Source organism: Nymphalis io, chromosome 27 (genome assembly GCF_905147045.1).
Source record: "Nymphalis io chromosome 27, ilAglIoxx1.1, whole genome shotgun sequence".
Taxonomy (NCBI): domain Eukaryota; kingdom Metazoa; phylum Arthropoda; class Insecta; order Lepidoptera; family Nymphalidae; genus Nymphalis; species Nymphalis io.
In genome coordinates, this window is record NC_065914.1 from 4,268,769 (window position 1) to 4,284,795 (window position 16,027).

The window sequence follows — 16,027 nt, forward strand, 5'->3', positions numbered from 1 at the left end:
TCATATTGCGGAGTGGTGGCTCAAAGCGTTTTTTTTTTGCTCTAGCGAATCTTAGCGACGTTGTATAATGTATTATTTACTTTTTAATTATGAGATAACTTCAAAAGAAACCGAGAAAAGCTTAACAGTTTTAAGAGTTTGGATGAAATTTTGTGAACATTTGGTTCAAGACGTTAATTGGTAAGAAAAAGCTTCCGATTTGACTATGGGCGTTGGTGACCACTTACCATCGGGTGGCTCATATGTTCGTCCGCCTACCTATTCTATAAAAAAGTGATTATTCCTTATTAATATTTTTTACAGTATCAATGTCAGTGACGATGACCAATTAATGTCAGGTTGTCCATTTGCCAGCCTGCATACCTAATTCTAATACAAGAAAACGTATTGAGTCGTAATTAAATGACATTTATCAGTATTTTTTTATATAATTTTTTTATTTATTTGCTGATGAGTGTGCACTACTACAAATACAAAAACGTCTCCAAGCTGATATACTTATATACTTCACTTCACGGTAAGTATATATATGACAGTTAACCGTTTTGAGATAGAATCGTTTGGGATTTTTACGACAATCGTTCTGTAAACACATCTGCACCGGACCTGCATGCGACGTTTAATTAACGTGACAATAAGATATACATATGCAATCAGTTTTATACTTGTCTAATTGAAGGTCACTTTGCTTCGATTAGTTTTAATACATTAGTTAACGTGTTCCGTCTACAACACGTATGTATCTATTAATACAATATATATATATATAAAAAATTTATATATAATATATATAACCCTGCTTTTTATATTCATGCCACGCAGGGTTATTGTAAGAGCCGTGGTGGTTAAGCCGAACCCTAGTTGTTAAGGCAATTAAATTTGAATTGAAATTTCATGTGCTTAATTCTTTTTTAAGATTCCGTGACCTGGTGCTAAAAGGGCCGAATCACATTTCAGATTAAAATTTAAACATTTAAAAAAATAATAAATTTATTTGTGCTAAAACGGCATAAGCTTACATTACTAACATCAACAATATTTTGCAAAAAAATAAAATCTTGAAACGTTACACCATGCCTCCAGTGAGAATCAAACCTGTGTAAATGGGTAGTAGATCCAGCGGGGTTACATAGAAGTGCAGCGATTAAAACGCCAGACGTGAAAACTTAAAACAATACGTAGTAAACGGTACAAAACACCGTTTGTCCGTCATTTAACTTTTGATATAATATGACCATAGACCAAATCATTTTAGAAATGGCATATGTATTTTTTTAATAGTATCATCATCCTTTTGTCGTCAACTGCTGGAGGCCTCTCCAATGGCACGCCACTGAGCTCGATCTTCAGTTCTCAATCTCTTTTTTAATAGTATATAAAATATATTTATGTAAATGAATATTATTTAAAGTAAGTTTATTTTAATTCATCTCGTGCTTGACGGTGAAGGAAAACATCGTGAGAAAACCTGCATGTGTCGAATTTCATTGAAATTATGCCACATGTGTATTCTACCAACCCGCATTGGAGCAGCGTGGTGGAATAAGCTCCAAACCTTCTCCTCAAAAGGGAGAGGAGGCCTTAGCCCAGCAGTGGGACATTAACAGGCTGTTACAGTTACAGTAAAATTACAATTATAAAGGGGCTCGTAAAAGCCTATATTATATAGAGTACATTTTGATTTAATTGGCTAATGAAGCTGAATAAAAAATAAAACAATAACATATAATTATTATCATATTTTATGTATAATTACTTGAATGTATTTACATATATTTCATAATATGGTGTCGATAAAACTGAGACAACTGTGTATATATGAAATCAATATATATTTATGGAAACTATGTTTGAATTAACTATATTATATATAATTTATGTATGATGGTTTGTCTGTTAGTGTTCCCTAAGCGTTATGTTTTTTTTTTTTTTTATAAAATAGGAAGACGGACGAGCATATGGGCCACCTGATGTTAAGTGGTCACCAAACGCCCTTAGACATTGGCATTGTAAGAAATGTCAACCATCGCTTGCATAGCCAATGCGCCACCAACCTTGGGATAAGATTTTATGTCCCTTTCGCCTGTAATTACACTGGCTCACTCTCCCTTCAAACCGGAACACAACAATAATAAGTACTGCTGTTTTGCGGTAGAATATCTGATGAGTGGGTGGTACCTACCCAGACGAGCTTGCACAAAGCTCTACCACCAGTAAACTTTGGATTCAATATCTATATTGAAATAAAGACAATATTATGTGCATTAGCTATGTTTTAATATTAATATATATATATATATATATATATATAATGAGTGGGTGGTACCTACCCAGACGAGCTTGCACAAAGCTCTACCACCAGTAAATTTTGGATTCAATATCTATATTGAAATAAAGACAATATTATGTGCATTAGCTATGTTTTAATATTAATATATATATATGTATATATATATATATATATATATATATATATATATATATATAAAGCTGAATAAGTTACTTGTTTGAACTCGCTAATCTTGGATTTAGCTGAATCACGGGGCCAGAGCAGTAACCTCTGACGGGGGTTAAACCGTGCGGAGCAGATAGTTTTATTAATAAAGACTGTAGATAACATTTTACTCGATTTTATTTTTAAAGTCAAAGTCAATTATCTTAAAGCCTTTGCAAGTTCTAAAGCTGTAATTTCTTATTTTTTCCTTTCGAAAATTTGGCTGACTCCATGACTGTTTCAGTAGGGACTTATTAATAATTCGTATATGAGAAATAGCCAAGTCAGACCTCGGGCGTCAATATATTATCCTAAGTTATAAGAAGAAATTATATTTTAAGTTTTTATAAAATACATTGTTTCAAGACTTAAATTTCAAGACTGACCATTGAATTTTGCACCCATTCAGATCTCACTTCTTTTGTCGTTGAAATCAACAATCAAGCCATATATCATATTATTGAACTTGGCTCTCATTTCACATTTATGTTTTTGATGTAATACTCTTCATTCGAGTACAATCGTCATTACAAGATAAATGTAACCGACGTAAAAAAGAACCAGCAAGAAGCTCGGTAGGTACTCATTTTCATCATTTAAAAAATAATACACGTAATAATCATGTACAATTATATATTTATAACATAAATTACAATCAGCTATGTAATTAATTTAGATTTACTTACTTGTGAAGACTCGATTGGTTTGTGTGTGTTTTTTTTTAATTTGTTAATATTATGAGTACTTTGTAACTTTTTGTCTTCCTAAAAATAAATAAATAAATAACTAAACTATATTGTAATTTAAATAAATAAACTGTTAAAGCTATATGGGTAGCCTAGCGATAAGAAAACTTGCAGCATCGGTACTGTTCCCCTGGGAAATTGTCGTAACCACTCCTAGGACAAGTTTGCGACTTAGTTGGAGGAGAATATCAGGAATTTTATATGTTTGTTACGTTTAATAAAACCGGACCTATAAATTAATCATTATTTTTACAATCTAATAAGTTGTAAACATAAACACACTTTAGATTTGTTACATATTCCATGCGATTTGCTAATAGCTCTGCTATATTATGCACTACAAACAGTTATTGATTAATAATAATAATAATATCCTGGGACATTTTTAACACACGGCCATCTGATCCCAAATTAAGCTTGTACAAAGCTTGTGCTATGGAAACCAGACAACTGATATATTACATATACTACTTTTTTTTTGTAAATACATACTTATATAGATAATTACACCCAGACTGAGGATAAACAGACATGTTCATGCACACAAATGTCGGTCCTGGGTGGGAATCGAACCCACAACCTTTGGCGTGAAAGGCAAGTGTTCTACCAACCACGCCAACCGGCTCGTCAGATATAAATAATAAAACACTTTAATTTTACTTTCAAAGTACGATAAGACTTAATCGACATACAAAATGAAATTCGAATCCATACATAGATTAATTAAAATATTGACTAATGATATCTCCTTAATTAAATGGCAGATTGGAATAGGCTTATATATGAAGAGTTGAAAATAGTCAAATTATAATACTGTCGATGTTTTTAATTTAATTTAGGAGTTCAATGCACAAAGTATGTGAGTTTAGTTACATTCGTTCTTGCACTAAATATTCGATGCCATTTCTAATAAATTCTTACACAACCGTATCACTTTAGGGTTGCTAGTTTGTGTATAAAATTTATTTAATTTAGTACAAATATAAATTCAATAATTTGTTTTTTTCACTTATTTCATTTTAACATAATTACCTTTTTAATATGACAACATCCATAGGATAGGAAAATTTATTAGTGTCGTTTACTATGTACATATGAATATTATTATAGACATATGTATATATTTGTTACGTTTTATGCACTTTTTTATTGAATAGGTAGGCGGACGAGCATATGGGCCACCTGATGGTAAGTGGTCACTAACGCCCATAAACATTGGCATTGTAAGAAATGTTAACCATGGCTTACATCACCAATGCGCCACCAACCTTGGGAACTAAGATGTTACGTCCCTTGTGCCTGATTTTGCACTAGCTCACTCAACCTTCAAACCGGAACACAATAATACGAAATACTGTTGTTTTGCGGTAGAATATCTGATGAGTGGGTGGTACCTACCCAGACGAGCTTGCACAAAGCTCTACCACCAGTAAATAAAAACATTTGATAACCGTCATGATTCTGTAAATAAAGACGTAGATTTTAAACGAAGGTCGTGAGTTCAAGTTACAAAGAACTAGCATTAAGATATAACGTGCTTCATTTATGTTTTTCATTCAAAGTCAGTTTTAAATTAAACATATAATAACCTTATAAATATTCATACGAATTCACAGTATTCAAGTAAAGTTTCAAACGGTCTTTGACTAAAACAACTCTCAAGTTTTAAATAGTTACTATTATAGTGTTGAAGAAACGTGCGATCTCCAGAGAATAGTGTAGCAAACATGCGACGTTTCTCAAAACAAATATTTTGATAAAGCTAACGTAACTTGTCAGTTCGCGTTAGAGAAATTTCAAAAACGACTATGGAAGGAATTTGTTACGCTCTATGCTTTTAAATAAGTGTAATTACGTAAGTTAATTTTTGATATTCGTATTTATTTACATGTATAAAGTAGCAGTGATAAATATATAAACATGAGAAGTTAGGAATAATTTCAACATGTTTCCGCTTTTTTTTTATTTTATTGAATAGGTAGGCGGACAAGCAAATGGTCCACGTGATAGTAAGTGGTCACCAACGCCCATTGACATTGACACTGTAAGAAATGTTAACAATCGCTTACATCGCCAATGCGCCACCAACTTTGGGAACTAAGATGTTATGTCCTATGTACCTGTGATGACACTGGCTCATTCACCTTTCAAACTGGAACACATCAATACCAAGTACTGCTGTTTTGCGGTAGAATATATGTAGAATATCTAATGAGTGGGTGGTACCGACCCTAAGCCCTACCACCAGTATTCCGCTTCCGCTTGGGATAGGTTTTTGATTTATATAATAATTAAATTCCGAAGATATTGTTTAATTTATATTATATATTTTTACATAAAAACATTAATATAAATTAGACATGTTATTTAATAAAATATATATATATGATAAACACCATGGATATTGTTGTGTTCCGGTTTGAAGGGTGAGTGAGCCAGTGTAATTACAGGCACAAGGGACATAAAATCTTAGTTCCCAAGGTTGGTGGCGCATTGGCTATAAGCGATGGTTGACATTTCTTACAATGCCAATGTCTAAGGGCGTTTGGTGACCACTTACCATCAGGTGGCCCATACGCTCGTCCACCTTCCTATTCTATAAAAAAAAAATGGAGTTTTTATTCGTTCAGGATATGTAATAATTTAATTGTATTTAATGAACATACCTTTGCAATATAATTCGTGAGAAAGAGTAAGAGACTACTTAGTTTTTTTTTTCGCATATAATTTCTCTTTCTTCTCGATAATTATCTACATTTCGACCCGGTAGTACTTAATATTGATTTTGTGAAATAAAGATTGTACTCGATTAAAGTATTGATTAATATAATTTGTATATTTGGACGTGCTGATCTCAGAAGTTATCTGTTCGATTTGATTCATTATTTTTTACGTTTGATAGCACGTTTCTCGAGGAAAGTCTTAAGCTATAGATAGGTAAGATTTTACCTTTATTCTTCGAGCGGTTTCTCGCTGTCTTCTTCAGGCTGTCAGCCTACCTGATCTGGGTGTGTTTTCTGCTCCCTTTTCCAAAACTTTTTCTCCATTTTTCTTCATTTGACGACGCTTAGTGTTTGATACTTGAAAATTCTTAGAAATCCCGTATATAATAATAATATCCTGGAACATTATTCACACACGGCCATCTGATCCCAAATTAAGCAGAGCTTGTGCTATGAAAACCAGACAACTGATATACTACATATACTACTTTTCTTTTGTTAATACATACTTATACAGATAATTACACCCAGACTGAGGATAAACAGACATGTTCATGCACACAAATGTCTGTCCTGGGTGGGAATCGTACCCACAACATTTGGCGTGAAAGGTAAGTATCTACCAACCACGCCAACCGGCTCTTATATAAATAATGATGCTTGCATATCATTAAAATTTATACGTCATTTAAAATCATTATTTACAAATGTACATATATATTATTTGCTTATTATGTATGAGTATTATATTTCTTTAAGTTAAATCACATTAAGCACGATATTGTCCCTAAAAATATAATGAAAATGATTATTATATGGTTTGATACAATTTTAATATAATTATTCTAATTTTTTTCTCTCTCTATTTTCGGCCTTATTAATAATCGTTGCTTAGCGGCTGTTTAGTTAATTGATTTGTCTCTTTCTGTCATTATTCGAAAAAAGAGAACAGGATTCTTTAACTAATCTCCTGCTAAACAAGTAAGTTATTTTTTTTGTATAAATCGTTTTATTTAAATGTTTAATTATAAAATAGAATTACTTGCAAATGGCAACCCTGTGTCTATTCACCGTCTACCGTGTTGTATTCACTCGTTCAGTGTCGCCGCTGCCGTCGCGAGCGATAGACGTTACGTTTTAATTAAAAGATTTCTCTTTTACGATTAGTCTTTGAAATTCGTTGTCGTTCTGTGCTGTTTGTGTCTGTGTTCCGTGCTGTGTTCCACGGTGGATAGTGGATACGTTTGAAATGGTTTGAAATCTTGTGCGTTTTATGAATCGTTTGGAATTTTGATATTACGATATGAAATGTTTTATCTCCGGTCGTCTTAAATGTTCGTTCGGGTTAAGTTGATAACGTGATCTGTGATGTTTTCGATGAATGTTATTATTCTATAAAATATATGATTATATATATATATTAATGCTAATATACCAAGTGTTTGATAAAGCTTAGGGTGTTTATGATAAAGTAGAATTTATATTGATCTCACTGTTATAATGTAAAACGTCTATCTGTCTATTCGTCTTGTATCGTGTTTAGACTCATTGGTCTAGTCGCTAACGTGTACGGCTGCTGATCATAAGGTACACAAGTACCAATCCAGATTTGGCGTATAAATTTAATTACGTTTATCGTCATTTAATTCTCTTTTAGATTGTTACTTAGTGTTAAACTCAAACGAGTGTAACACTAAGTACAGCGGCTAATCAGTGGGATTGGGATTAATTTCGGCGATCGCCGTTCCATCGGACTGTTTGGGTACTGGAATGAAAAGCATCTGAGCGTCCATATATAATAAGTATACTATAATATCCGTGAACTTAGTTAGTCTACGTTAAAAATAGTCATTGTGACAGAAATCGCCACAGAGGATATGACAATTAAGTTTTTTTTAAATCTAACAATAGAAAAGTTTATCTTAATTTTCTACCCAATCAACTTTTTTTGTATAAGTCTGAGTCATACGCACTTTTAATAAAATTATTCGTATATAAATTAACGAAAAACATTTTAAAACTTCTATCCGTTCAGTAACCCCGTATCGTACGAAGAATTTTCATAATTATACTAGTTGTTTAAAAATCTAACTGTATGGTCTGAAATAGAAATTCGACTTTAATTATAAAAATAGTATTTCTAATATGAAAATAAATGAATACAAACGAATTATGTATTTAAAACCATTGCAATAAGGTCTCAATTAATGTTTTCGCTATCTAAGTTCATCAAGAGATTATAATTTTAAAGTATCATATAGTTCAAGTAAATTATGATACCGTTTGCAAATAATTACAAATATAAAGGGGCCGCGTTTATGTATGTAATGATATCGTGAGATAGTTTAGTAGTTAGTGTTTTACACTGAGATAACAGAATCGAGTTTTGTTTATTAAAATTTTGTTTGAGACTTATGTATTAAGGAATGAAATTTGTGTCTAGAAAAGAATACTTTTGTTTACTTTATTGGAGTAGGATCTCGGACTTGGATTTTATAAGATTACATTTTAAAGTTACCATCTGTTTGGATCGGTTTTTTTTTACATCAGTACATTTACTGATATCGTTTTCGAGTTACATATCACACGCATCGTAAGAAAAAAAAGGCTTGCCAGCTCTTCCGGTGGTGGCGAAACGACGTCGCTTAAACTAGCCAACAGATCACTCGCTTTCGAGTCACAATTAATGCGAAAATAATAATTATTTTTTGCGTTATTTCTTAGAAGCCATATATAAAAAAAATCATTCTTTTTATGTTTATTGCGTCGTACGAATCCGGCTTTTTTATCGTATCGTATCTTTTGAATGACATTACAAAATTGTACATACAGTATTTATTTTTAATTCTGTGCTATAATAAGTTAAGTCGCTTGTTAAGATAATTAATTTGATAAGGTTTATTAAATATTACGAGAATATTTATATAATAAATAATCGAGGTGTTGGTATTCGTTGATTGTCTTACGAGTCGATATAAATTTAATTTTTAAACTTTTTAGATGATAGAAGTAGATGGACAGATATACTCTTTTTTTCTTTATAATCTTTTCATTCCCAAGGATTAAATTCTAATAAATGAGCGACGGCCGCTTAATATATAATATCAATATCGTGGGGACATTCCTCAATGTGGGCTTAATGGCTCAGTAGGCAGAACTTTTGGTGTCGTTAAGGTCGTGTATACGATTGTGTATAAATCGATTGTTGAAACTTTGAGAAGATAGTACATATTAATATTCGTGACCTTGTCTCACTTTTGCTAATATATATAAAAAGTTTATTATAAATACATTCGTTTTAATGGTGAATAAATGCAATTTATTTGCAATAATGAAGCCTTAATGACTCGACAGTATAGTTGGCAGTCTAGCGACGTAAGCTTAAAGATTACTTAGGTAATTATTATAACTGCTTCTGGCACTTGTTTTACGATCAGATGGGAGGGTGGTGTAGGGATAATGGTGATGTTTTGTTTATCTTTGCGATTGAGTAAGTGAGACAGAATATATACTCGAAATTTATTATTAACTATTGTTATTAACTATTTGTTGTTGTAGAAACATGCAAAAGCCGAGATGGCCTAGTAAAAGCCGAGATGGCCTAGTGGTTGGAACGCGTGAATCTTAACTGACGATCGTGGGTTCAAACCCGGGCAAACACCACTGAATTTTCATGTGCTTAATTTGTGATTATAATTCATCTCGTGCTTGACGGTGAAGGAAAACATCGTGAGGAAACCTGCATGTGTCTAATTTCATTGAAATTATGCCACATGTGTATTCTACCAACCCGCATTGGAGCAGCGTGGTGGAATAAGCTCCAAACCTTCTCCTCAAAAGGGAGAGGAGGCCTTAGCCCAGCAGTGGGACATTAACAGGCTGTTACTGTTACTGTAGAAACATAGCTAGGTTTCCTATGTAGTGCATTAGTTTAAATCAACATTGAACGGTATAAAGAAGGTGGCGTCAGAACGGCTTCCTTGGCACCATAATTAGACCTAAGAATGTAATGTGAGGCATTAACTACCTTATATAGTTTTGTTTGTTTGTTTTATACGGAAGAATCGATCGCACTCGATGAATTGCTAATACGTTAATTGCATTTATAATTCTCCTTAATTCGTTATGTTTTTTTTTTGTTAAGATTTTGTTCGTTTATCTGAAATTGTAATGAATCACTAGATAATGGAGATTGTTTGAAACTTTATCGAAAATATTATGCTTTAAAAGTTGTAATATCGTGTGGCCGGTGAAGGAAAACGTAGCGAGAAAACGTTCTCGTGTGTGACGAAATTCAGCCACAAGGGAGCAATGTGGTGGACCCTGGCGTTACTAGGCCGGGAAAACGCTAGACAGAAGAAGAAGGGAGCAGTGTTGTGGAATATGCTCTAAACTTTCTTTTCAAAAGAAGTACTTAGACTCGCAATGTGACATTTACTGCAACTTTTTATTTTTATATAAAATGTTCGATGATCAATTGTATTTTGTGTCCAAATTTTTGGTATGCAGGTAAATGCTTAGCGATTTTATTATAAAACTCTCCACAATTCGCTTTATGTATATTATGTAATGCAACTTGTCGCTATTATGAATATCTAAATCGTATGACATCACGTTCATAATGCGCAGTATCATTAATTTATACTGTTTGTCCGTAATAATAAATTGATTTTATGATGGATTTTACGCCGTGTAAATAAATGAATGTCTAACTTAGATGATATTGTACGTTATTATTTTATTTGACTTGACAGAATGCATGCAAGTTTGGCATTTTATTGGCACTACGTTGGCACTGTGAGTGTTTGGCAGCATCGTTTTCGTTTCGGTCAGTCTAAAATTCGGCCGTGATGACTCGATGGTTAGAACACATGAATCTTATTAAGAACACTGAATGTTCATGTGCTTATTTTGTGTTGATAATTCATTTCGTACTCGAAGATGAGACAAATCATCGTGAGGATTTGTTGATTTCGAATCTGCTATATATCTAACTACGAAACCTCATTGGAGCAGCTGTTTAAATAAGGTTCAAACCTTATCAAGAGACAAGAAGACCTTTGCTCAGCTTTTGGTGTTACTTTTCTTTTAATTGGTCGTTAACTAATTTACATATTTTTGTCTCCTGTCATTGTGTAATTAAAAATATCCAATGGTCCCCAAAAAGACGCCTCTCAGACTCATCGTTCATTTCGAAATACCGCAAAATTAACGAATATATAAGTAGTTATCACCCACACGCAGCGTCTTCCCCAGATAGCTATGATCTAAGATCACTTATCTCAATTCGTTTTTATAGCTGTACAGTTCATTTGATGTATCCTGTTAAAGAACTTGGGAAGATTAAGAATATTTTCTGGAAGGTTCGTTGTTTATAATACCTACTAGCTACCCGTTCCAGCTCCGCACGGGATAAAGACCCGCATAAAACGTTTATATCGTAATAAGTAAAACTCTAAAGGCATAATTATTTTATGGCATCTCCTACGATCAACGTTATATTTCCTCATGAATAACTCCGTCCATTGGTAAAAACATTTTTGTAGTTTTTGAGTTTATCGCGTTCAAAAAGACAGAACGCGTCAGGTGTACTTTGTTTTATAATATTGTACTAATAGATGGATCAAAAAGAGATCCTCTCACATTGTACAATTGAGATCCCATTACGAAGTAATTCAACGCATGAATGAAATATACATTTAAATTGAAATATAATGTTTTTTGTCCTCATGCAAATCTAACATATTTACAAATCACATCACAACAGACGAGATCACAATAATAACTAGTCAAGAATAAGTAAAAAGTAGACCGCGTTCACGCAACGGCAACACCCACCAGACCGTGACGTGTGAAGATGGCGAGTTATTCACCACGTTCCTCGCGAACGTGAGGCCGTCCCCAAGGTCGTATTCTGATTTGCTATGTTCTTACTAAAGCATTCATTAATGAATTATATCTTAAATGTGCTATCAGACGATTCGTTTTTCGTTCATTTTGCAGCTTTTAATCAGTGACACGTCGAAACAGTAAAATGAAACAAAAGTGTCAAATGAATTAATTGAGGCGTGAATCTTCTTCAGAGGGAATGTGTCTGATAAACCTTGAACGATTATTATGGCGTGGACTCGTATGGGAGGGATAAATGTCACAGTACAGTACAGTAACAACCTGTGAATGTCCCACTGCTGGGCTAAGGCCTCCTCTCCTTTTTTTGAGGAGAAGGTTTGGAGCTTATTCCACCACGCTGCTCAAATGCGGATTGGTCGAAAACACATGGCAAAATTTGTGCATGGCAAAGGTGAAATTAGAAACATGCAGGTTTCCTCACGATCTTTTCCTTCACCGTCAAGTACGAAATGAATTATAAACACAAATTAGGCACATGAAAATTCAGTGGTGCTTGTTCAGGTTTGTTGTTTTAGTGATGAATGATGATAAGGATATCCTTATCCTGTGGAATAATTGTGGTATAATTCCTTATAACATTAAAATGGCAGTACGCGTTAGAGACTTGTCCGGGATGGAACCGCTTGCTGAAGCTAGAAGATAAATGGTTTATATAAAATGTATTTATTAGTACTTTTTTTAGATCGATATGTCCGTCTCGTCCCGACGCCACATTTATCTCGATGTGCTAAAAAGGATGACCTTGAATTGGATTTGTCGATTGAATGAAGATGGACGTTCAGGGGATTGCCCCTCCAGCAGTAAAATTACTCTATATTACGAAACAAAGTTCTCCAAATTTCAAGTCACAATAATTTACAGAGTCGATAGTCAGGATATTACATAGTGTTCAACCGCTGCTTCGCCCGCATTTTAGATGAGGTAAATGTTAGTGTTGGTCGGACGGATTTTTATTAAAAAGTAGCCTATTGCGTGCTTCGCTTCATACAAAATTTCATCAAAATCTGTTCAGTGTTTTAACCGTGACAGCGTAACAGACATACAGAGTTACATTCGCATTTATATTAGTATAGATATGACCCCTTTGCAGACATATAATGTTAAAACAATTCCCATCCCCCCCCCCCCGCCGGTGAAACGGCAGGACGGAAGGCACGATGAATTGTATAATTTCGCATTGTAATTGAACATGAAGTAACGTTGGTAACAAAAAGACTCGCGTAACACATAATCACTGTTACGATAAAGTAATTAGAATAAGTATTAAGTGAAGAACGGAGTTGGATGCGGCATCGTGAAGTTTGATCTTTTGTTATGTAATTTTTATATAAACCTAGCCGTGCCCCGCGGTATCGACAAAAAAGAACACGAAACATTTTAATTATATACCAAATGGATCGCATTCACTATATCAGAAAATTTACTTTAGCATATGAATCACCAATGAAAAACACTTCAAAACCTTGCCCTTAACAGGATAAAAGGGTTTCGTTGATAAGTGCGACGAATATATACAAATAAAGTTGCCGAGTTTGTTTATTGTCTGTTTTCTCGGTGGAATCAACTTTTATACCGTAATATGACTTATGCAAGCCCGTTTTCAGATATTCTACCGGCAAACGGCTTAGTACAACACAAAGTAGTGATTCGGTTTGAAGGGTGAGTGAGACAGTGTAATTACAGGCACAGGGTTGATGGCGAATTGGTGATGAACAGTTAATATTTCTCCAATGTCTATGGGCGGTGGTGATCACTTGCCATTAAGTGTCGCATTTACTAGTTAGCCTATTTATTTTAATACTAATTAACCGGCATGGTATTAATAATAATTACTTTTAATATTTTGATTATAATTATATTACGCAACCTCAGCGCCATCTATTGTACATTGAAAGTCGTTAAAAAACCTTCGAACACGTGACAATAACAATCAGATGAACGATGCGTGGACGCATTCCATACGAACAGAAACAAGTGTTCATTTTTATATATGTTTATATATAAGAACGACCTTCCCAAGTTTTTGTCTTTTGTTGTTCTCCAAAAAAAAGTTACATATTTAATGTGCGTAGGAAAATATATTTAACTTAAAATGAATCTTAAATTGCCTTACTTTAAAGTACATTTTCATTTAAAAATATTCTCAATGTAAATTATGTTTATTCGTTTAGACAGATTGCTTGAAATGATATGTATTTGCAAAATACATTATATACGGATTTAAAATATAATATTAACATATTAATGTTTATGTTATTGTGTCCTAACGATAAGTCGTAACATAAATTATATAAGAATTTGAATGCCATTCATTATATAATAATATAATATATATCCTGGGACATTTTTCACACACGGCCATCTGATCCCAAATTAAGCTTGTGCAAAGCTTGTGCTATGGAAACCAGACAACTGATATACTACATATACTACTTTTACATAGATAATTACACCCAGATTCAGGACAAACAGACATGTACATGCACACAAATGTCTGTCCTGGGTGGGAATTGAACGCACAACCTTCGACGTGAAAGGCAAGTGTTCTACCAACCGGCTCGTCAAATATATATATAGAATATAAGAAATGGGATACACCAATTCCTTTTTTCTGTGGCCTAGTTATTTTTTTAAGGATATTATACTGCCTCCCCAAAGGGAGCCGGGTACCTTTTAAAGGTTATCACTACGAAAAAATAAAAAAGTGGACGACAATAGCCACCAAAGATGGCCTGTCAACTATTGCGTTATTGAAGCGTTGAACCATTTAAAGAAAATGTAGAAGAAATAATGTGAATCTTAAAGGAATAGCGAGCAGTGCAGAAGGGTACACAGGTGCAAGCTCAAAGTTCTCTAAGCTGCTAATGGCTATATAGTCTTCCAAAACAGTGTTATAGCCAAAAATCTAATACTAGCCAACTAATATAATGATTTATGATTAGAGAAGGGCCTTTTTGTTGCCTGGGTTTACAGGATTTTAGACTGCATTATAAGTTGGCAACCAGACCAACGATGCATTCAGATTCTAAACCATTTGCAAGTTTTATTATTAATTTTTACGATAATTTTGTGGTATATGAGTAATTGAAGATTTTTTTTCTTATAAAATATAAATTTTCTTTTGTTGAAGTCGGCTAGTGTAATAAAACACATTTTTATTATGGTATTCTATAATAAACCTAACTTACAAGATCACAAAATGTTTCACAAAATGATTTGTCACTAATTGACCCCCCAAATTGGGTGAACTCTGAACAACTGCGCCCGTCGTTCAAGAAGGTCACCCGATGCCATATTAACGAGACAATGTTTAATAGCAAACAACGTCAATGGGCCAAGGATGGCGTAACAATTATGGACACGATTATACATATGATTATTATGCGTGAAATATTAACGTAAACACCACGCTCGTCTTTGACGTTGTGGGTGTCAAAATGTTGATGTATAAGCCGTGCACGTAATACTTCCCTTGGTTTTAAACGAGGTTTGGATAAGGATTTTGCAGCATATTTTCCGTCTAGTAAAGATTTAAAAAGATATAAATTGTGTATAATATTAACAATTTAGGATATGTATTTTTTGCCTCCATTCGATTCCTGGAGTGTTCTTTATTGAAAACTTATCAATTTAAAGTTTTTTTTTACATTTTTATCTAATAAAATCGATCATTATAAAAATGTGACATAATCTTGAACCTGCACTTCTCTAGTTGGCTCAAGGTGTCACTGAAACTGTGCAACTGATTGACGATCAATTGAAATGTCATTAAATCTGAGGCGTTGGCAATATATCCGTAATAGTATGGCCGGTTGATCTCTTAAATGTCAGTAAATAGCGTGCGACTCTCACCTACATAATAACCCTTTACCAAATATAAACTATCAATTTTACAACTCTTGTTTTTTTTTTTTTTTTTTTGCCGTCCACTGCTGGACGAAAGCCTCCCCCATAGAACGCCAACCATCCCGATCTTGGGCAGTCCGCATCCATCCCGAACCTGCCACCTTTTTTAAATCGTCGGCCCATCTTGTCACAGGGCGTCCTACACTACGTTTTTGCCAAGCGTGGTGACTAAGGCAAAAACCCCCCTATGAACTCTTGTCATATATATTGTAAATGCGATAGTGAGTGTATTTATTTGGTACTCTTTT

At 33.7% G+C, this 16,027-nt stretch overlaps 1 protein-coding gene across 9 annotated transcripts in view; it reads left to right on the forward strand.

The window, feature by feature from the left end:
• LOC126778784 (mitogen-activated protein kinase-binding protein 1) overlaps positions 1-16,027 on the forward strand; it is a 122,243-nt gene that overhangs the window by 25,620 nt on the left and 80,596 nt on the right. The window contains exon 1 of one of the 9 annotated variants that reach the window (XM_050502442.1): positions 7,082-7,215. The exons of the other annotated variants lie outside the window; for them this stretch is intronic. The gene's annotated coding sequence lies outside the window, so the exon portion shown is untranslated. Of the gene's footprint in view, positions 1-7,081; positions 7,216-16,027 lie in introns of those variants that run through there. 9 annotated transcript variants of the gene reach the window in all.